Genomic DNA, 23,117 nt, shown 5'->3' on the forward strand with positions numbered 1-23,117 from the left:
CCAAACCCTTCAACCATTACCCCTGTTCCCTACCCTCATCCTGGACCCCTGACCTACCCTGCAAAAATTCTCTAATGGCCCAGTGGACCCTGGATCCCCCCCCCCCCCCTTACAACCTCAATCCCCTCAGATTTCCATGACCTCTAGGAATATCTGGTCCAGGGCACCCCTGACTCAGGTTTCTGACACAATGAGGTCCTCAACTGGACAGCCTCCATAGAAGTGGCTTGGAATCCTCAGACCAATTATAGTTAAAGTAAACTAATCATTTGATATACTGCCTTTCTGCTGTATAGAATAATATTAGAAACATCTTTCATATTTTCACTTCGCTTGCAGTGGATATAATCTTATTCTGTTCTCTGGCCTTGCTTGATAAGCTAGATGAATGGCAAAGTAAATTATTTGATATTTTAATAGACATCACTATTCAGATGGTTTTACGTAAATGGAAATATTCCTCTCTATTGAATATTACTTTTTGGTGGTCAACTGTCATAATGATACATAAATTTGAATGTAAGGCTATGGACAACACCAAGAGACAATGTTCCATAGAAAAACTTTGGTCCCCTATTGCATCTTATGTTCATTCTTAATCCTGTAACATGACAAATATTGTATAGAGTGCTAATTTATGTTTTCATTATATACTTCAAAGTATTCAATGATGATGCTTTCATTTTATGGTAGGCCCTCTTGGACTTTGTTTTGCTGTTTGTTAATTCCACCATTGTTTGGTGGATGTTGTTCAGTTATTCTGTCTATATATTTTATACTATATAATAGTCATTAAAAATTTTGTGAACTAAAAAAAAATATACTGCCTTTTATAAAATCAGAGCAGATTACAATTAAAATCAGTAAGAATACAGGTAGCTGCTCTAGGGTTGTATCCAATGCTACCCCTCTCCTCATGCTGTCATGTTGGAAAATGGCAGCACCTGACCTCTAGCAGTATGACAATATGCACCACTAGCGGTCAGTCTGCCAAATAAGGGGCTCAGGGGTCCTTTTACTAAGCCGAGTAAGTGTCTACGTGCACCCAACGTGCGCCAAAATGGAGTTATCACTCAGCTACTGCGTGGCTCTTGTGGTAATTTCATTTTTGGCACACGTCCGATATGCACATCTGGAAAATAATTTTTATTTTCAGACGCGTGCCAAGTGGCATATGACGCACGTAGGTCATTACCGCCCTGTTACCGGGTGAGACTTTACCACTAGATCAATGGCTGGCAGTAAGGTCTCAGACCCAAAATGGATGCACGGCAATTTTCATTTTGCTGCACGTCCATTTTTGGCAAACATTTTTAAAAAGGCATTTTTTTACAGGTGCACTGAAAAATTATTCTGCACACACCCAAAACACGCGTCTACATTACCACAGGCCATTTTTCAGTGTGCTGTTGTAAAAGGGCTCCTGATTCCCTTATTTGAAAATATTACCTTATTTGGCAGAGGTGCATCCTGATGCATCACTTGGAGTCAGGAGCTGCCATTGTGGAAGATGAGAGTGCTGGAAGCAGAAGCAAGTGGGCTCCTGCCTCCTAACTTTAAAGGGGGAAAGAGGGTCAAGGGGTTTACTTGATTCATTAGGAGCTTTTTTGTAGGAGAGGGGGTGGACGTGGGAGTACAGAGTGCAAAGGAGCCTCAGGCCACCAGGGAGATCTTCAGGGTCTGGAGTGAGAGGTTCAGGGGCCCATTTGGGCCAGTAGGGAGTTTGGGGGTCAGACAGGCTTCTTGAGTCACCAGAGGTATCTTCAGTATTGTGGTTATGAGGTTCTGGGCCTACTTGAGCCACTGCAGTTTTTTGTGGGGCCAAACAGAGGATTTGAGGTATCTAGGGGCCCATTTGGGCCACCAGGGATCTTAGGTCATTTGAAATAAAGATTGCACTTTATCTCAGATGACTCTTTTGCTCCCATACTGCATCTGTACTATAGATATGAGGTGGAATAAAGATTCAGAAGTATCAGAAACATTAAAAAAAACTATGCTAAATTTTAACTTTTTTTTTTTTTTACAATTGGAGCAATTTGGTATTCAGTGTTCTGCAAGCCATTTAAATGCACACTGTGCTACCCTTTAATGCAGTAGTTTACAACTGATTTCCCAGTGCTAACAATTCTTATTGCTTTGTAAGTAAAGTTAGTATGAGAAGTGTAAATGTGGGTGCCCTGTTATAGAATTAGGGGGCTAGGACTAGATTCATTAAGGGACCCTTTTACTAAGCTGCAGTAAAAGGTGGATGGCGCTAGTGTGAGCGTGTGAAATTGGCTTGCGCTGGGCCATTTTTTATCGCAGCGGGTAAAAAGGTCTTCTTTACATGGGGCAATAAATGGCCATGCGCTAAAATTAAAAGGAGTGCGCAGCTATTTACTGCCTGGGCCCTTAACACCACCTATTTATTTGTCAGTAAAGGCTCATGCGCTACTCACGTGGTATTCAGGCAGTGTGCAGCAATATGGCCACGCTGTTGATTAACACTGGTAACACCCCCCATGGTAGAAAATAGAAAATTATTTTCTACCATGGGAAACAGCATGTGCCAATTTCGGAATTACCGCCAGGCGCCCGCACTACCCCAGAAGTAGTGCCAAATTGGCACACACTACCCATGCATTAGCCCTACTGCTGCTTAGTAAAAGGACCCCTAAATGATGTCCAAATTTGAGCACTGAAAAAATGAGTGCTGTTCTACAAATGGCACTCCGAGTTGTGCGCAAGGATTTACACCCACTGAAACCCAGTGAAAACCTTTGTGCCTAAATTAGGCATGGATCTCCTATGTTCTCTAATATTTGACGCTTCTGACCTGCCCATGCCCCTCCAATTTCCACAGCCTCTTTTTTAGTTGTGCACTGAAACATTTACGCGTGCATCTTTATAGAATAGCACCTTGCAAGATGCGTGTGTAAATTCAAATTGTTGCCAGTTTTTACAGTTTGTGATTTGTAAGATTGTGTATTATTTGTGGTTTGTTTTTTTAATGAATGTTTTATTGTACCTCGCCTAGATGTTTGGATAGGCGAGTTATAAATGTAATAAATACATAAATTAGCGCCAAGAATTGATTGCTAGTACCCTGTTATAGGCTTTAATTGACTTGTTACTCAGGCAAACACCTACATTTGTGCAACAAATTTTGAGCACCTTTTATAGAATTTGGGGAAAAGTAGATAGGGCCTCTGCCTTACAAAAAGGGTTGTTACCATGCAGGACCAGTTAACATGGCAGATAAAATGGTGCAGTTCACATCAACTGAATACAATGCAGTTAAAATGCACTAGCTATCTTTTGTCCATGTCAATTACAAGGGAAGACTCTGGGAACACACCAAGAGTTAATGCAGATGTTTGGAGTCACACATTAATTTTGGCAATTCCCATGAGGTAACTGGAAAACCTTTCCATTGTTTAGTAAATAGGGCCCTATGTGGGTAATTTTCCAAGGGTAAAGTACTGGCTGAAAAACCACAGAGTCTTTGTACCTGCATCAAGTTTCGAAAAGATAATAGATACATACTTTCTCTTTGCAAACTGATAAAATGATAGCCCCAGACTTTGTCCCATTGCCAGCATGCTGAAAATTGTTCCTTTTGTGCCCATAATAACAATAACAATATTTTACATAATATTTGTGAAAAGGGTATTGTAAAAATATTTGCCTACAAGTTTCATGAGAAAAGAAAAAAATGCACTGGAAACATTATTTGCATTAAAGATAGCTAACTTCAAAATATGGAAAAAATACATCTTCACTACAGACCTCTACAGTGTTTCTGGACAATTAATCCTAGTAATAACAAGTTAGTAAATATATACCAAATAACCATAATTCTGTAGCAGAGAACCTCCCAACTGCACTGACCTCTTATCATTACATTTGACCTTTTGTCATTTTACAAATGGGAAAGGCACTCTCCGAAAGGACAGTATATAATCTGAAAATTAGTAAGATTCAGTTCTGCAGTGCCCATTCTCATTAAGACCTACAGAGCTGTTTCTCCCCATGGCAATCCCAAGGTCATTATCGGATTATTAAGGCTATGAGACAAACAAATCACCAGTCATAACTGGATGAATAATCCAAGAGAATTCCATGCAAGATCTTTGTTGCATTTCAAAGAGAAATATGTCATTCAAACAGAGACACCTCACAACTTTAACAATATCCTTTCTTGTTCATCGCATCATTTGATATCTGAAACCACACATATCTGTTATTACCCATGTTTAACATACCTTCCCATATTGCTCAGCAATATTCAAAGGAACAAGTTCTTGATGACATGATTAGATTTGCTGGCTTTTTTTTTTTTACTTAGGTCTCAAGTTAGAAATTCCCTTCGCTTCTCTTTACTGCTACATACAGTCAGCTCTTGCTTTATTGTAAAGATTTTTTAAAATATAATTTATAATAGAACTACATTCAGTATAATTACATTTTATGAACTACATAGCACTAGTAATCAATGTTAATAAATGGCCTTAAATTATTCAATTAAAATTCACAATACATATTTAGTCCTCTGAAGAATAATTGTATAAGTCAAATGTTCACATATTTGCAATATGCATATAAATGGTTAGAATACTGACTTATACAAGCATAAGAATATACATACCTGTATACTGTACATGCCAGTATTCTGCCTAAGCATTATTCTGCAAATACTCAAATTACTCAACGCCTATTTGCAAGGGGGCATATACAGGGAGAAGCATGGGTGAAGCATGAGCAGGGATCCCACTTATATGAGTAACTTACACAATACTGAAAGTTACACACACCATCGTCACATTTAGGCGCAGGCAGCAGCAGGGAAAAACAGTGAAATGGTAGAACAAGAAGCAACAAAGAATTACTTCACAATTCATAAATCAGTATGTGCGGCACCAACAAGGAGATTCAAAAGACTCGACAGAGACGTGTTTCAGCAAAACCTATGCCTGCTTCAGGAGTCTTGCGAATCTAAGTTGTGTCATATGGATGGCGAATAAACATGAACACCCAAACTGGACTGTCAAATGCAACACTTCACCTGCTAAGTTTCGCTAAAATACCCACATTTACAGCAGCTCCATGGCTGGTGTAAGCATAGGTACCTGTACTTTTCCTAAAAATTGTAAGCCACATAGAGCCTGCCTTGGTGGGATTATGTGGGATATAAATGTTCACAATAAATAAATAAATAAATATAAGAACATAAGAGCAGCCATACTGGGTCAGATCAATGGTCCATCTAGCCCAGTATCCTGTTTTCCAAATTGTGAGAAAATAAAGTTGGCAAGTGATCTCTTAAATCCTTTTGTTCCTTATCTAGGTCCATTTCATTTATTACATTTTATAGATTGTTCTTTTGCAAGTTTACGCTTGTAACTATATTTGAAATTTATAAATAAAAAGATTTTAAAAATATAGACAGCAATATCTCACAAAACTGAACTATATGTTGTGACAAGGCAAGCCCCAGAGATTCCACAGTGAAGCAGTTGAGCCCAGAACTACAGGTCCCAGAAGTCCTTGCAAGAATGAGAGACGACAGTAGTCCTAAAAAGATGGAATGGATTCCCAGCCCCAGCAGGGGGAGCAATGGCTAGAGGCAGGGTGAGCCTGTTACTCCCTTCCCCACTAGAGGGAGAGGGAAGGATGAAGCTCAGTTTCCCTGACTTCATGCCCCATAAGCCCCAGCCATATGTACAGCCCTTGAATTTATACACTAAGCAAGTTGTGCACCTATGTTTATTTATTTGGAATTTTTTTGTTAACACCTTTTTCAGTAGCAGTACACTGGGTACAATACTGTGGCGTGCACAGCTAGCTCTTACGCTTGTAACTGTAACAATCATTCACAAAGTATTGTATAACTTACATGCTCATTAGTGCCTAACTTTATGTGACCTGATACAGAATGAGGAGATAGGGACTCAGAAGCTGCATTCTACCCCAAACTGGGACAGATTCTATTTCAAAGCCAGACGATCTTCTTTTTCCCTTAAACATCGTTAAAAACATCAATAGGTCTCAAGCAAGCCATGAATGTTTGTAAATGTTTTCATTGATATCAACTAAATGATTTGCTGTTTTGCTATGGCAAGTCTAGAATATTGCAATTTGCATTCAAAACGTTCTCCCCCACCCTCCTGTTCTGTCTGTCTTATCGTTCTTCTGATTGCTATTCAGCAAAAATGTTTTCCTTTCAGTTCATTCTAGAAACCATTAAAGAATGCCTATTTTCTATCAATTATATGGAACTTTTGAGCAATTTCACTAGATGTTTTATTGTATAAGGTGCATATTTTAGAAGTATTCTTCATCTTATAGATATGCATAAACTGATGCTTAGAAGTTTATATTGCATAGAAGTCTTCTACAAAGCTGGGATATACACACACCTAAAGCTGAAAAATGTGCATCTGGCAAGAGGGCATGGTCTAGGCATGTTTTGAGTGGGAGTAGGTAGGCCTTAAAAATAAAAATGTATTCCACATTTCTGAAGGGGCATGCAAGTTAAAAAAAAAAAAAAAAAAAGATCAATGTCAAGATTTACACCTGGTACCTGGGATATCTAGATTTCAGAAAAGTGCTCCTATTGAGCAGTATTCACTGCATGGATTAGGGGAGGTCCCCCCACTTAATCCCCTAGTGGTTGGTAAAATTGGCAAGAGATACAAGGCTCTGCGGCAGCTGTGTGGAAAATTAGGGCCCAATATTCAGCTGACGACAATCAGCATTTCTCTGACCACCACCAGTGTTATACCCAGAAATTCAATGCCAAGCCATGTCCGGGCTCCAGCACTGAATTTTTGGGTATATGGAGCTAGTGAAAACAAGGATCATTAAAGTGCAATATTTGACTCTTAACTGGCTATGAAAGATCACATAAAGATAGGACTGCTTTTTCTGTGGTCCAATTTATACGGTTATCTTAGATGGTTAAGGGGCCCCTTTACTAAGCCACATAGGCACCTACACACGCCCAGTGAACATCAGTTTGGAATTACCGCCTGGCTACTGCATGACCCAGGCGGTAATTTATTTTCTGTCATGCGGTGCTAACTGGGCGGTAAAAGGCATTGTACGCACGCAGACCATTACTGCCCAGTTAACACCTATGACCTTACCGTTAAATCAATGGGTGGCGGTAAGGTCTCAGACCCAAAATGGACACGCACCAATTTTCATTTTGTCGCACATCCATTTTCGGCCAAAATTTTAAAAAGGCATTTTTTTACAGGTGCACTGAAAAATGGATCTGCGGGTGTCCAAAACACGTGCCTACACTAGCACAGGCCATTTCTCAGCGCACCTTAGTAAAAGGAACCCTAAGTACTGAAAATCGGCACGTAACTGGCTAAGTGCTGACTCCACCCCAGAACGCCCCCAAAATAGCTGATTTTGGCTTGAGTGCTAACCGGGCATTTTCAGTGGCACTATCCAGGTAAGTGCCACTGAAAATACCTGGTTAGACCCAGACATAAGTACATAAGCATTGCCATGCTGGGACAGACCAAGGGTCCATCGAGCCCAGCACCCTGTCACCGACAGCGACCAAAAGAACAAGCAATTTGTCCTGCCCATCCTAGAAATACTGTATTATTCCCTTGTCCATTCAATAACATTCTATGGCTTTTTCCTCCAGGAAGCCATCCAACCCTTTTTTGAAGTCTGCTAAGTTAACCGCCTTAACCACCTTTTCGGGCAGCGAATTCCAGAGTTTAACTACTTGTTGAGTGAAGAAAAATTTCCTCTGATTCGTTTTAAATTTACCACACTACAGCTTCATCGCGTGCCCCTTGTCCTAGTATTTTTGGAAAGCGTAAACAGACGCTCCACATTGACCCGTTCCATTCCACTCATTATCTTATAGACCTCTATCATATCTCCCCTCAGATATGATTTAAATGACCAGGAGCCTTTTCTGGCCATTTAAACCATTTTGAATATCGGTGCCTAAATATTTATGGGATCCTTTTACTAAAGCTTAGCTCTTTAAAAAAGAAATTAGTATATACTAAGTACCTCTTGGCCCATGGGTATAAAATGGGCTATGCAGCATTTAGTGTATGCTAATGTCCATTAGTGAATGCTAAGCTTTAGTAAAGGGGCCCCAATGTTTCTAAAATGGCTCGGTGGCACATAAATATTTATGTTGCTATTTCATAAGATAACTGTAACCATTTTGACCCATTTATGTTTCTAAAATGGATTCTCCTGCTGCATGTAATTGGTGCTTAAATGTCCATTTTTCCATGCAGAATTTGAGAAGCCCCAACATGGATGTCTCACTTCTGATTTCTACGTCCTTTCTAAAATTTCACTCCACATCAATTTTCACTGCAGATGTTCAAATGCGAGAGCTCAAAGGAATTTGTAATTACAGTAACTCCATGGCCCTTTCTAAAGAAATGGCCAGTCGCTACGGTTTGCACGCATGCAAAGCATTTCCTTCATCAGAAGTTTTAGAAATAATGATGTGGATAGTATATAAAGTAATCAAAGAACAGAAGGGATCTCATGCAATGTTCAGAAACCATAAAAATAACCCAACGTGGCCACGTTTCGTCTCCCAAGAGGCTGCATCAGGGGATTTACTTTACACTACTAGTGTCCCTACGGGCACATACACCTAGCAGTGGTTAGCATCTAACAGCACTGAATCACTCTCAGCTGCTGCACAAATTCTTGATCATCAAAGTTTCAAGAAACAAAGCTTCTCCTCCTTCCTGTACATTAAATTTAATATGTTATTTTTAATAAAGTTTTGTGATGTCTGAACACTGACTGAGATCCATTCTGTTCTTTGATTGCTGTGATCTACGGACCTCTATTTCCTCTCCTTTTCTGGATTAGCATATAAAATATACAAGACTGTAGGCACCATATAATGTGAGAATTAAATCCAGTGCTCCAAGAGTACTCATTCTTGTAATTCTCTGAGGCATATAAACGTATGGCCATGAGTTCGTGTTGACCCCCTTGCTCCACCCCCAACCTCCTCCCTTTTGAATAAGTCCATGTGAAAACTGGATTGAGGCACCTTGCCATAATCAAGTTACATTTTTCCTATCTCTAAACTAAAGGTTTTAAGAAATACATCTCAGAAGTGACTGACTAGCTAAGCCTGCTACAGTATACTAAAACAGGAAATCAGCATCTGGCAACGTGCCAATTTCTAAGGCTTTCATCAAATGTTTTAATCACCAAAGATTATTATTCTGACCCTAAGAAGCTTATGTGACTTACCTTCATGGTCTTGACAAAAGAAATTCAGTAGTCGTTTTGAGAAAGGCCTTGTCATTATACACAGAGGTATTAGACGCAACCAGGAAGTAGCACAATTTACATTTCATACTTGAAGTCTCTACATTCCTGATTTGTCTAATATCCAAGGAGAAAATCTTATTTATTCAAGTTCTCTAGCATGAAATTATATACAATGCTACATAGTTCTGTTCTTTTCTCTGCTGATAATGTAATTATGCCTTATTAAGATGGTTGGAAGATAAGACTAAGGTAAATGCATCTTTCTTGCAGAAGCAAAAGTTTAAGTAAATGGACAAATTTCAGCTCTGTATCTACTTGTACCAACAACATTTATCCATTCACTTGGGGGAATTTGTTGTTTACAAAACGCTTAGGTAGTAGAAGTAGTAGTGATTGGCTTCTCATTGTTAATCACATAACTGCTTTTGAAAATTGACTTTCGTAATGTTAAAGGTGAGGCTGTTTTTCAAAGGGTTTATGCTCTTAATTTTAAGAGTTGGCACCTCAATAGGTGTATAACAAGCAGTTGGCAACAGGGGCGGATTTATGGTATGGAAAAAAGTTAGGAACAACACTAATATTCAGTACTGGGTACCTAGACTTCCCTATGAAGAAAGACTAAGGAGGCTAGGGCTTTCCAGCTTGGAGAAGAGACGGCTGAGGGGAGACATGATAGAGGTATATAAAATAATGAGTGGCATGGAACAGGTGGATGTGAAGCGTCTGTTCATGCTTTCCAAAAATACTAGGACTAGGGGGCATGCGATGAAGCTACATTGTACTAAATTTAAAACAAATCGGAAAAACTTTTTCTTCACCCAACGCATAATTAAACTCTGGAATTCATTGCCGGAGAACGTGGTGAAGGCGGTTAGCTTAGCAGAGTTTTAAAAGGGGTTAGACGGTTTCCTAAAGGACAAGTCCATAAACCACTACTAAATGGACTTGGGAAAAATCCACAATTCCAGGAATAACATATATAGAATGTTTGTACGTTTGGGAAGCTTGCCAGGTGCCCTTGGCCTGAATTGGCCGCTGTCGTGGACAGGATGCTGGGCTCGATGGACCCTTAGTCTTTTCCCAGTGTGGCATTACTTATGTACTTATGTTATGTACTAAATTAGGCACATGAATGGCAGGCCTCTCTAGCGTGCCAAGGGTGGGGCGGTGGAGGCGGTTCACCCCAGATGCAGGTAGCAAGACGGGTGTGCCAAACAGTTGCACAGTTGTCGGTTCCACCAGTCCCCTGCTCCCTCTGACATCAACTTCCTGTTTCGGGGCAGAGGACTGGCTGAGCCCAGTGCCGCAGCAACCACCATCCCCCCACTCAGGATGCAGCCACCACCCCCTCCCCACCTGGGACACAGCTGTCGTCGTCGCCGCTGCCTTCATTTACTTGCTCAGGCCACAACCACCCCCTGCCCCCTACATTCCTGCGTCAGTATATCTGCTCCTCCCTGGCCCCCGTTCGATTATCCCCCTCTCTTTCACCTATGAACCTTAATGCAATATAACTTATTTCTCATTCCGGAAATGGCGATCACCATTACAGAACAATGTAAGCCACATTGAGCCTGCAAATAGGTGGGAAAATGTGGGATAGAAATGCAACAAATAAATAAATAAATAAATTTAGGAGCTCAGCTTTTGTTGAATATTGGGCACTACGTTTTCTATAAACCTTCTCAGTTAAGTCTTCTTAACTCTAAAACCAAACCAAAGGAGGGTATCTTGGGTCTTCCACTGTATATTTGTTATATACACAGCAGTTTATTATCTCAACTATGGGATGTTATTTGAAGCGAGTTTGTGTTTTATGTAACCGATTCTATAACAGGACATCTATGAGAAAGACGGGACACTGTCATACCAGGGTACAAATTATATCGTAGTGATAGGGTGAATCGAATTGGTGGAGGGGTAGCATTTTATATATTAACGAGAGCCTTGAATCAAATAGATTGAAAATTCTGCAGGAAACAAAACACTTCTTGGAATCACTATGGATTGAAAAGGATAGTGGATAGGGGAAAAGGATAGTGATAGGAGTGTACTACCGTCCGCCTAGCCAGGATGAACAGACAGATGCAGAAATGTTAACGGAAATTAGGGATGCAAACAAACTGGGCAACACAATAATAATGGATATTTCAATTACCCTGATATTGACTGGGTAAATGTAACTTCAGGGCACGCTAGGGAGGTAAAATTCCTTGATGAAATCAAGGACAGCTTTATGGAGCAGCTGGTACAGGAGCCGATGAGAGAAGGAAAAATTCTAGACCTAGTCCTTAGTGGAGCGCATGATCTGGTGCAGGAGGTAATGGTACTGGGGCCGCTTGATAACAGTGATCATAATATGATCGGATTTGATATTAGCTTTGAAGTAAGTATACGTGGAGGGGCATAATTGAACGAAACGTCTATCTCCATGGGCGTTTATCTCCGAGAACGGGTCCGTGAAGGGGCGGACTGAACCGTATTTTCGAAAAAAATAGACGTCCATGTTTTAATCGACAATTTGTGAGCTGAGCGTTTTTGTTTTTCAGTGATAATGGAAAATGAAAGCGCCCAGCTCAAAAATGAATAAATCCAAGGCATTTGTTCGTGGGAGGGGCCAGGATTCGTAGTGCACTGGTCCCCCTCACATGCCAGGACACCAACCGGGCACCCTAGGGGGCACCTTTACAAAAAAAAAAAAAAAGGTAAAAGAGCTCCCAGGTGCATAGCACCCTTCCCTTGGGTGTTGAGCCCCCCAAATCCCCCTCAAAACTCACCGCCCACAAGTCTACACCATTACTATAGCCCTAAGGGGTGAAGGGGGGCACCTACATGTGGGTACAGTGGGTTTGGGGGCGGTTTGGAGGGCTCCCATTTACCAGCACAAGTGTAACAGGTGGGGGGGATGGGCCTGGGTCCACCTGCCTGAAGTCCACTGCACCCCCTAATAACTGCTCCAGTGACCTGCATACTGCTGCCAGGGAGGTGGGTATGACATTTGAGGGTGAAAATAAAAAGTTGTGAAACGGCATATTTTGTGGTGGGAGGGGGTTTGTGACCACTGGGGGAGTCAGGGGAGGTCATCCCCGATTCCCTCCAGTGGTCATCTGGTCATTTAGGGCACTTTTTGGGGCCTTATTCGTGGAAAAACAGGGTCCAGGAAAAGTGCCCTAAATTCTCGCTAAAAACGCATATTTTTCTTCCATTATCGGCGAAAGGCGCCCATCTCTGATCGCCCGATAACCACGCCCCAGTTCCGCCTTCACCACACCTTTGACACGACCCCATCAACTTTGTCCGCATCCGCGACAGAGTGCAGTTGAAAACGTCCAAATTCGGCTTTCGATTATACCGCTTTATTCGTTTTTGTGAGATAAACGTCTATCTCCCGATTTGGGTCGCAATATAGGCGTTTTTCTTTTTCAATTATAAGCTGGATAAGAAATCAAATACATTAGTGTTTAACTTTAAAAAAGGAGACTATGATAAAATGAGACGAATGGTGAAAAAAACTTAGAGGAGCGACTGCGAGGGTCGAAAATTTACATCAGGCATGAATGCTGTTCAAAAACACCATCCTGGAAGCCCAGGCCAAATATATTCCGCGTATTAAAAAAGGAGGATGGAAGACAAAATGACAGCCGGTGTGGTTAAAAAGTGAGGTGAAGGAAGCTATTAGAGCTAAAAGAAAATCCTTCAGAAAATGGAAGAAGGAACCAACTGAAAATAATAAGAAACAGCATATGGAATGTCAAGTCAAATGCAAAGCGCTGATAAGGAAGGCTAAGAGGGACTTCGAAAAAATATTGTGTTGGAGGCCAAAACACATAGAAAATATTTTTTAGGTATATTAAAAGCAGGAAGCCGGCAAAAGAATCGGTTGGACCGCTAGATGACCGAGGAGTAAAAGGGGCGATCAGGAAAGACAAAGCCATAGCGGACAAATTAAATGAATTCTTTGCTTCGGTCTTCACTGAGGAAGATTTGGAATTCAAAGCTGACGAGTCAGAGAAACTTAATGAATTCTCTGTAAACCTGGAGGATGTAATGGGGCAGTTCTACAAACTGAAGAGTAGCAAATCTCCTGGACCGGATGGTATTCATCCCAGAGTACTGATAAAACTGAAAAATGAACTTGCAGAGTTATTGTTAGTAATATGTAATTTATCCTTAAAATCGAGCATGGTACCAGAAGATTGGAGGGTGGCCAAAGTAACGTTGATTTTTTAAAAAGGTTCCAGAGGATATCCGGGAAATTATAGACCGGGGAATCTGACGTCGATGCCGGGCAAAATGGTAGAGACTGTTATAAAGAACAAAATTACAGAGCATATACAAAAGCATGGATTAAAGAGATAAAGTCAACATGGATTTAGTGAAGGAAAATCTTGCCTCACCAATCTACTACATTTCTTTGAAGAGGTGAACAATCATGTGGACAAAAGTGAGCCGGTTGATATTGTGTATCTGGATTTTCAGAAGGAGTTTGACAAAGTACCTCATGAAAGACTCCAGAGGAAATTGGGGAGTCATGGAATAGGAGGTAGTGTTCTATTGTGGATTAAAAACTGGTTAAAAGATAGAAAACAGAGAGTAGGGTTAAATGGTCAGTATTCTCAATGGAGAAGGGTAGTTAGTGGGGTTCCCCAGGGGTCTGTGCTGGGACCACTGCTTTTTAACATATTTATAAATGGCCTAGAGATGGGAGTAACTAGTAGATTTCCTGTGTGTACTTACTCCAAAGCCAGTATCATATAAAATTAACCCCTAACTGTTTTTATAGAATAGCACTCAGTGAGCATAAATCTGTCACTTAGGGCTTCTTTTATAAAGCTGTGTTAGCAATTCCCATGTGGCAATGAGAGGAAGCCCACAGGAATTGAATGGGCTTCCTCTCATAAGCCGCACCGAGAATCAGCAGCACGGTCATGTAACAGAGGCCTTTAATTTCTAGTGCCCAGTAATAGAATTGTCCCCATGCTGTCATGTCTCTAATCTTTGATTTTTCATTCTTAATTACCACATTAATATTTGTATAATTGTTCTTTCATGTTCAAATAGTTTGTGTGGAGCTGTGAAACTCATACGTTAATGCACTTTGGATTGTATTTTTAAGAAAGCAGAATGTAGAAAATGCTAAGGGTGTGAAGACTTCTAAAGCACTATAAGTGAAAAAAATGAGGTCACTGTATTAATTTAAACACCGGCACTAGCACTTAAATTGACACATATATTCAGTGATGCTATCTATGGAAGTAGCAGTGCTGAATATATGTTTAGTGCCATGACTGTACCAGAACAAAATGTTTAGTTTAGACCTTTTATTCAGTAGGTCTAAGCTAAATGTATAAGGGGTCCTTTTACAAAGTCACGCTGAAAAATGGCCTGTGGTAGTGTAGGCGCAGACTTTGGGCGCAAGCAGAATCTTTTTTCAGCGCACCTGTAAAAAAAGGCCTTTTTTTTGCCGAAAATGGACATGCGGCAAAATCAAAATTGCTGCGCATCCATTTTGGGTCTGAGACCTTACTGCTAGCCATAGACCTAGTGGTAGAGAATTTGGGCGTTAATGACCTACGTGTGTCAGATGCTACTTGGCGCGCTTCCGCTACGCACACCAGAAAATAGAAAATATTTTTCACATGCATGTAGCGTATGCACACCAAAATTGAAATTACCACAAGGGCTACGTGGTAACCGGGCAGTAGCTCCAATTTGGCACGCGTTGGGCACCAGTGGGCACCTACGCGGCTTAGTAAAGGGGGTCCTAAATGAACCAGATAATGGCTGAATATCACTACTATCCAGGTCATTTCTTAGCCAGTGGCATAGCTAAGGGGGGGCGGTAGGGGAGCGGCTGCTCCCCCAAACGGAGTTCTGCCGGCGCCTATTTTTTTCTCAATGTGTTGCATTGAAAATGTGCCCCAGCACTGACAGTTTGCTCTCAAGCCGCTTTCGCTCCCCCCACACTGTCAACCTGGCTCCGCTTCTGTTCTTAGCCCACCCCCGCTCTTCCCCCACCCCGGCCTCTTCTTATGCAGATACAAGCCTAGGCTAATTTACACAAAAGATCTAGGATATACAGGACCCTTGGTAGCATTTTTTAAGCTAAGATAGGTCTAGTTACATTCCAATTATACTAATCTTTAAATATGAAGCAAGGGGCAGATTTTCCAAAGGGCTGTTCTTGTCCTGCCCTGTCATTTTCTTGCTGAAGTTACTGGAATATTTTCACTGTTAAAGCTGGTTCAAGCATTTGATAAATTTGCCCCGGAAAGTAGCCATAATTTGTACTATAAATCCACACATCACTTTTTCATTTCTACCATTTCTGAACTACACCTTTCACAACTAGAGTCTTCTAGTATTACCATTAACCATGTACGAGATTTTAGAGGAGAGTAATCTTACTGCACTTGAATTTAATAGGGTTAGAAACTGAACAGTCCATTTCCTGTTAGGGCTCAGGCAAGCTACCTGTCCTTATAGGCTCTGATTTTGCAGCTGTCATCTTTCCCAGCCTTTGGCCAATGAAGGAATCTTTTGTTCAGCTGATAAGTGGCACATTGTTCACTGCTCAGGTGCCCGGAACAAAATGTATAATGCAATACAATGAGCTTCTCTCTAGGCAAGACAGAAAAAAAAATCTGAAGATTTCTCTTTCAAAGAAACTTTCCTTGTTCATTCTGGGGGGAAATCCCTCTTTGCATATACTCCCTTACTGCATGTTGCAGCCAAACATTAGAGGGTAGCAGAAATCATTTCACATTACTATTTGGTAAACTGAATACTTTTCTTGCTCTAGAAATATCCGAGGTTCTCGCTTCAGTTTCTGTGTGCTGTCCCTGAATGGATTTGATACCACCAACATTGCTCAGCACTCTTAGGGTACAATTAATCTTACTAGCATTAATTATCAAATCACTGAATTATTATCTTCTTTTTCTAAAGGGTATATCTAGATGTAGATATATAGCTATACTAGCAGACACCCAAAAAAAAACATTTGTAGTGACCTCATTATTCATTCTACGTAACCCAATGAAACCCTGGTACTCTTTTCTGCCTCCCTCTGGCTTATTGTCTCCCCTGCTCCACAGTGTGGAGTCCACACCCCCCCCCCACCCCCCCCCCACCCCACCCCTACTCTCTCTCTCTCTCTCTCTCTCTCTCTCTCTCTCTCTCTCTCTCTCTCTCTCTCTCTCTCTCTCTCTCTCTTCTTTCCCTCCTCCCCAAGACAATCTATGTTCCTTCGCTTCCCTTCCAAGGCAAATCTCTCTCTCTCTCTCTCTCTCTTTCATCCCTTCCCCCTCCAGATACTCTCTCACTTTCTCCCCCCCCCAAGGCAATCCTGCCCCCCCCCCCCCCCCGTCTCTCACTCTTTCTCCCTTATCTCACTGCCCCCAGGAATTATTTTTCTCCCTTCTCTCTCTCTCTCTCTCTCTCTCTCTCTTCCCCTCCCACCCTCAGTCCAAAAGATATCTGGCTCTCTTCACCTACATCAGCAATTCTCTTTCTTTCTTTCTTTCCTTCTTTCTTTCTATCTGTCTTTCTTTCTTTCTGTATTTCTTTCTTTCTTTCTCTCTTTCTCTTCCCTTTCTTCTTTTCTTCCCCTCTAGACTATCTCTCTTTTCCTTCCTATCCCAAGATAATCTCTCTCACCTCCTTCTTTCTCCTACTCACTTTCTCTCTCCTTTCTCTTTCCCCTCCAGGTATTCTCTTTCTGCTTCTTTCTCTTCCCCTTCCCAAAGCGCTCTCTCTCTCTCTCTCTCTCTCTCTCTCTCTCTCTCTCTCTCTCTCTCTCTCTCTCTTTCCTTCTCCAAGCCTTGTATTATCAGAGGTATTGAAAGGAGATCCAGTTGAAGAGAGAATCAGCTAAAGACATGCTGTAGCAGCAGACCAGGAGAGGAGGAGCAAAGGATGCTGGGTCCTCAGGCACTTTTGAAGCAGGCTGTAGAAGAATTTTGGGTCTTCTACCAGTAAAGTACTAGAGCTCGCTGAAGTCTGAAGATACTGAAAAGTGTTATTTGTTTCCTTTGTTTTGTGTTTGTTTTTGTTATGTATATTTTGGGGGTGGTTGGCTTCCTCTAATTTATCTGAGTTGGATTATACATAGGACCACCCTCATTGGTTTGCTAGTGTGGTCAATGTTGTTGTTTCTGGCATCTGAAGAGTCCATAGTAAAAATCTATTTTCTTTCGATAATCAGACTTGAATGTTCTTGAATTCTTGATCATTGAATGAGTTCTGGTTTGGTAAGCACCACAAAGTCAGAACCCTTGAAACCCTTGAAAACCTCCGCCCCCACATCAACACCCAGTAGTAGCCCTAAGGATAAAGTGTGACTAGTGTACCTGAATATAACTCATCTTGAACTACTACTACTGCATAAATTAGAAGATCCAGTGCCACAAGATGGCTGAAAGAAAAATCCTGTATTTATTTTTTTCCTTTTTTTTCAAAGGGTTTATGCTTCTAACTTTAAGAGTTGGGGCCCTGTTTACTAAGGTGCGCTAACGTTTTTAGCACATGCTAACACTAGACACCCATATATTCCTATGGGAGTCTCTAAAGAAGCTAGCGCACCTATAACATAACTTAGTAATGAAGGCCCTTAGTGACTGGTGTTCATTTCTAGTGAATTCCACTGCTATCTGATTAACAACAATATTCAAACTGCTATCTGAATCACTAACTTGATAAAGTCAGGACACTAATTTTTCATCCTGACTTTATCTGGGTAGTTATCTAAATAGGAGTCTTAAGATTGCTGCTCTCTGGACAACTGCCAGCTTTACCCTCACTTCTCCCACACATTGTGCTGGCACTATCCAGATAGTGCTGAGGCAGTCTGAAACTATATTTAGCACCACATACAGGTTATAGAATACTGCTAATTAGGTGCAATTGGATACTAAAAGCCAATAATCAGTGATTATGGCACTGGCATACAGTTACACACATAACTACACTTAGCTGCTATTCTAAAATCTATAACATGTCATTGCAAATGGGGCGAAGACATGGGCGAGTCCTGGGCTGGGCAGGAGCGTGCAAGCACCTACATGCCAAGCTTTTAGAAAACAGTCAGTTATCCATCTGTGTAACTGCCACATTTAGGGACATTTTTACCAAACTGCAGTAAAACAAAAAGGCCCTACGGTAGCAGCAGCGACCATTTTTGCCACATGCTGAGGCCCTTTTTACCACAGTGGGTAAAAAGGCTGAAAAAAAGACATGGCAATGCAGTAAGATTTCACTTAACATGTGGCTATGCAGGGGGGAGCACTTAATGTCACCCATTAAGGTGGCAGTAAAGGATCCCACGCTAACCTGGTGCTAATTGGTAGTGTGCGGTTCTGCCCAATTACTGCCGGGTTAGCACTGCGCTAATAAATTGAAGCCAAATTTTCCCTAGTGTTGAAAATGGCACATGCTAGAGCTGGAACTACCGCCGGGACCTGCATTTGGCAAGATCCCAGAACAGTAAAACAGATTTTGTGCTGCTTGTCCTAGAATATGCTGTGGATTTTCCCAAGTTAATCTTAGTAATAATGGCTTATGGACGTTTTTTTTAGGGAATTATGCAAACATTTTTTAAACACTGCTAAGCTAACTTCTTTTACCACATTCTCTGACAATGAATTCCAGAGTTGAATTACTCATTGAGCAAAGAAATATTTTCTCCGATTTGTTTTACATTTACTATTTTGTAGCTTCATTGCCTGCCCCCTAGTCCTAGTAATTTTGAAAAGAGTAAACAAGAGATTTACATCTACCCATTCCACTCCAATCATTATTTTATAGACCTCTATCATATCTCCACTCAGCTGTCTCTTCTCCAAACTGAAAAGCCCTAGCAACTTTAGCCTTTCCTCATAGGGAAGTCGTCCCACCCCCTTTATCATTTTTGTCACCCTTCTCTGTACATTTTCTAATTCAACTATATGTTTTTTGAGATGCAGTAACCAGAACTGCACACAGAAAAATTATTTAATTTGCAGTAAGGCCTAGGTTCAGTAAATGGCACTCAAAATTGACAAATTCAAAAGGATGAATTAAGAGGATCCCAAAATGAACACTCGAACTTCAAAAATGATCTCTCTCAAAGAGTAAGTAAAAATTCTTCACATATTTTTTGTATAGTTATACTTAAAAACTCAGTCCAAAAAATACAAAATTCAAAACAAGGGCTGAAGTGGCATACTGATATCCAATAAGCTCTGTTAGCCAATTATTCATACAGCAACTTTAAAGACTGAAGGCGCTTCAAAGTTCATGGCTGATTAAAAGTCGTTAAAGAAGATTGAATTCAGTTTGCTGTATGAATACTTGGCTCTCTCGTGAATATTCATTGTGGATATCCTGAAAACCTGACTGATTGGGTGCCTCCAGGATCAGTTTTGTGAACAACTGACCTAAGGGATTGCTGGAAAAGACAGTTCAAGATTCTGATCATCTGTGGGCAGCATTCAGGCAACTAACCTGCTCCTGGTACAAAGGGTCACATCTTTGGAACACAAACTTGATGTGATGAAAAATAGTTTTCATCATAATAATCTCAGACTCTTAAATGTTTCTTATAATAAGATTATTTCTCCAGTGTTAATGATTTATTTATTTTATTGCATTTGTATCCCAAATTCCCCCACCTATTTGCAGGCTCAATGTGGCTCAGTGGCGTAGCCAAGGGTGGGCTGGGGTGGGCCCAGGCCCACCCACTTTAGGTTCAGGCCCACCAAGTAGCAGCACACCTATAATGTGGCTGGCAGGGACCCCAAGCCCCACCAGCCAAAAACTTCCAACAACTTTTTGCTGCCAGTGAAAATCTGCTATTTAAAAGGTATACGGAGGAGAGGGGATGTTTGAAAGACCATATGGCATGCAGGCGAGAGAGGGAGAAACCAAATCACTTTTAGGACAAGGTGGAGTGCGGCCCACCCACCTTGGGTCCAGGCCCACCCAAACTTGGGTGTCTGGCTACGCCCCTGATGTGGCTTACACAGATTTGTTAACATTGTGATGTTTTGGATGTGGATCCCTCTTTACTCACAATGATTGCGAAATCCTACTATATTAGGGGTTCTGAGTGTTGTTTGGAAGTTGAGGAGGGTGGAATTGAATATTCTACCCTACATTTAACACAATACTTGGAGACTTCTATCGAAGAGACCAGCAAGAGTACTACCTTGGTAGATTCCTTTTTGCTGACCTCAGATAGGGATAATGTAATGGAGTTATTTTTCTTGTGACGATCCAGGTTATTTCATGATTCTTGGTTTTTTATCTGAAAATTATATTCTAAAATAGGTCACATTTTCACAAGAATAAAATATGAGAATTAGGAAAACATTCATGGGTTGGTATTCAGAAAGAAATATTTTGATAACTGCTGCCATGATCTGGATAGCTTGCTTAGCTACTGATAGCCATAGTAAATCGGCAGGACTATATGGATAGTGCCACTAAATATCCTTACACACTGCTTTGGCACTATCTAGATGCTAGAGCATGTGTGGGCAGAGTAAAGGTGAAGTGGTGAGTTTTCTGGAACGTGGCAATATTTGAATCACTATTCCCCAAATTCTATAAACTTGAACACAGAACTTTATGCTTTATCCCATTCATCAAAGAATTACATGAGAATGCAAACAAAATCAAAGTAGGTATCGACTTAATGGAATCCTGGGCTCTTAATTTTAAATTGAAACTTAATACTGATAAAATGAAATTTATGATAGTAACTAGCCCTTATCACCCAATAACCATCTCAAATTTTAAGATTGATAATGTTACTTATTCTTTGGATTCAACAAAGAAAATCTTGGGGATCTTAATTGATCATTTTCTCTCTTTAAACTTAAAAGATTAAGACCATTCTTTTCAAGGTCAGTCTTTCGCACTTTAGTTCAGTCATTAGTCTTAACCATATTTGACGATTGCAATTCAATTTATGCAGGTATTAAACAGAGTCTCCTAAGAAAACTAAAAACTGCACAAAACACAGCTGCCCACCTTATTTATAGATCGCTGCATTACCTCCTCTTCTTAAGGATCTACATTGACTACCTATGAAGCTCTATGTTCTTGTTCATCAGATTCTTTATGGTATCTTATCATCTTATATGATAGAGCTCATTATCACCACAAAATGCCACCTCATCATCTAGAGAATATCTCATATGACATTTCCCAAGTTGTAAAAACTTAACTAAGAGGGTCTTTTATTAAGGCGCGCTCACGGTTTTGGCGTGAGCTAAAATTGTGGGCGCACTAAATGTTAGAGACGCCAATGCATTCCTATGGGCATCTCTAATGTTTAGCGTACCAAAAATGTGAGCGCACCTTAGTAAAAGACACCCTTACAAAACTATCCATAATGCTAATTTTTCTTACTAATGTGGCAAACTCTAGAACTTATTACCCAAGTATATCAGACACTCAGTCGATTATATGTCATTTAGAAATTTACTTAAAGCCCACTTTAGATCTGTGTTCAGCTAATATGAAAAGAATTTTTTAAATTAGTTTTATTCTTGTATTAATATTAATTGTCTTGTAATGCTTCTTCTTAATTTATTATGTAAGCCACATTGAACCTGAGCTTTCTTGGGAAAATGCAGGGTAGAAATGTTATAATAATAATAATAATAATAAAAGGTGCACACACAATTTACAGAATAAGGTAAATTGCGTACATAACTTTATATAACAGTGAGCTGATAATTGATGTTAACTAGCAATAATTGTCACTAAGTAGTGTTAATTGGTGCTAATTGTCATCAATTAGCAGATACACACAACTGACCTTAGCATTCTATAAAATGTATGCACAAAATCCATAGCACACAACTGTGAGGGGGGTGTGGTCTGGGGAGGAGACTTGCACACACATCAAGCTCTTACACCAGCATTTGAACTGGCATAAGTGCGCACACATAAATGGGTCCTTTTACTAAGGTGCACTAATGGATTGAAATCACCCATTATTATGGCACCTTCTCTCTGCTGCATCCCATCCATGCCATGGAGGGGGGATGCGGCAGAGACAAAGCCCCGTAGATCGTCGGAAGTTTGCCTGTCTTCACTGCTGCAACCTCGTAGCCCGCCGGAGGTTGTCTCTATTAACTGTTGTGGCTGGCAACTACAGAAGCAACAGCAAGTTTTAAGAACTACATGAGGGAAGGGAGAGTAATGCTAGACACATGGAGTGAGGAAAGGATACGTGGCGAGAGAGAGACGGGACTGGAGAGGGGAAGCCACCCTTACCTTCTGAGGCTGCTAGAGACTGAAGGAAACTTTTAAGGACCTCTTGGAGGGAAAACAGGAGGGCAAATGTCAGAACTGTGTGAAAAGGCAGATGTGGGAGGAAATTTTAGTATTTCAGCCTTTTTCTTGTAATGAAGCTGCATATAATGAGGTAAAAGTACTTAAAACTGGTTCAGATAATACTTTATTGCAAGTAAAAATGCTCATGCTTGTCTTGTACTCAGTAACAAGTAAAAATAAGGAAATGCACACTTAAGTATTGTAACACATTACTTTTACTTCATTACTATACAACACTGCCCATAGGCACCTATTGGGCTCATTTTCTAAAGAGAAGGGCGCCCATCTTTCGACACAAATCGGGAGATGGTTGTCCGTCTCCCAGGGTTGCCCAAATCGGCATAATCGAAAGCCAATTTTGGGCGCCCTCAACTGCTTTCTGTCGCGGGGACGACCAAAGTTCCCGGGGCATGTCGGAAGCGTAGCAAAGGCGGAATTGGGGCGTACTTAACACATGGGCGTCCTCGGCCGATAATGGAAAAAAGAAGGGTGTCCCTGACGAACACTTGGCTGACTTT

This window comes from Microcaecilia unicolor, chromosome 2 (genome assembly GCF_901765095.1).
Source record: "Microcaecilia unicolor chromosome 2, aMicUni1.1, whole genome shotgun sequence".
NCBI classification, from domain to species: Eukaryota; Metazoa; Chordata; class Amphibia; order Gymnophiona; family Siphonopidae; genus Microcaecilia; species Microcaecilia unicolor.